This window comes from Sus scrofa, chromosome 8 (assembly GCF_054392235.1).
Source record: "Sus scrofa isolate SSC_HxYL_T2T_F1_AM1 chromosome 8, Sscrofa_HxYL_maternal_Yorkshire_Landrace_v2.0, whole genome shotgun sequence".
Lineage (NCBI taxonomy): Eukaryota > Metazoa > Chordata > Mammalia > Artiodactyla > Suidae > Sus > Sus scrofa.
Window position 1 is genome coordinate 58,208,562 of NC_139390.1, and position 1,439 is coordinate 58,210,000.

Here is a 1,439-nt window from a genome sequence, read left to right on the forward strand (position 1 = left end):
CGGTCTTTGGCTGACCCGAGGGCGGCAGGGCGCGTGGCCCTGTGGGGTCTTCTACCCTGTGTGCCTCCCTGCTGCGGGCACCCGGCGGCTCGGCTGGAACAACCCCACCCTGTTGGCTCCGTGCCACGTGTCAGGCATTCTCCCTCCCGGGGTTGTCAGCCGCTGTCTCTCCCCTGAGAGAGGAAGGGGAGGAGGAGGAGGAGGAGGAGGAGGGGGGGCCGGTGAAGCTGAAGCAGGCCCCCGTGGTGATTGTCTTTGCTGGCCCTCCCTCCCTCCCTCCCTCCCTCCCCTCTTCTGGGCTCTTCCCTGGCTCTGCCAGGACTGATCGATGTGGTGATGTGGCGCTCTCCTGGGCTTGGGCTTAAGCCGCGCCAGGTGAGGGACGGCCGCTCATGGTGAGTTGGGCCGCGCCTCTCATTCTGTCGCGGGCCCCTCGCTGCTCCTCCCCCACCTGCGGGTGGTGTGGGGGAAGGCAGGGGTGCGGCCTCCAGCCTGACCTCTGGTCTCCCGCCCTGCTGCCTTCGGGTGTCAGTCGGGGGGGGGGGCCTGGGTCCTTTGGGACGCAGCAGGCATTCTCGCTTTGCCTCCTTGGCGTGTGCCTTGCGAGCGGTCCCTCCCCAAAGTGGGGGGAGGCCTCCCTCGCTGCCATGCTTCGCATCCCTGCGGGTGCGTGAGCGTGCCTCCCCTGGTCCTCTGTGGTGCCCCTGGAGTACTCCGGGTTGCCTGTCAGATGCCCGAGGCCGAGCGGTGGTGTCGTTTTCCTCTCCCAGCGGTGAGTCCCCTCGGGTCCCCACTGTGGTGGTGGCGTGCCCCACGAGCAGCTTCCTAAAGCTCAGGGGAGGGGGTCGAGACGGTAAGGCAGGGGAAGCTTGTGTCCCCTCCCCGGGAGGGGCTCAGGTGGACCCCTTGTCATGGGTCTCCCTCACTGTGTGCCAGTGAGGGCAGCCCTTGGCCCTTGAGTGGCACGCCCCATGCTTCTCCCTTGACCGGGAAGGCTGCATGTGGTCGTGAGAGCGACCGCGGTGGGCCGGGAGATGTGAAGGGGGGGTCCCCGTCTGGCTTTCCGGACGTGGCATCCCTCCACCCACGTGGAAAAGTCTGAAAGGCAAGCCTGGTGGCAGCACAGACTCTTGCCCTCCCGGCTCTGACCGTGGACGCTCACATGGGCTGTGTGCTTTACCCATACCGCAGACCCCCCCCCCTTCTGACTTCCCACTTTTTGGGAGTGTTCCCACTCCCGTGGGTCCCCGAAGGGGCGAGCGATGGTGTGTGGGGCACGACGCGCCCTCGGTGAGAAAGCCTTCTCTAGCGATCTGAGAGGGGGGCCTTGGGGTACCTGGACCCCCCAGCCGCCGCCCCTCCTGAAGTCTGCAGGGCAGTAGCTGCCGGCGCTACTTGCCACAGCGTGTGGGCAAGAGCCGCCCTCGCGCGAGGGGTGC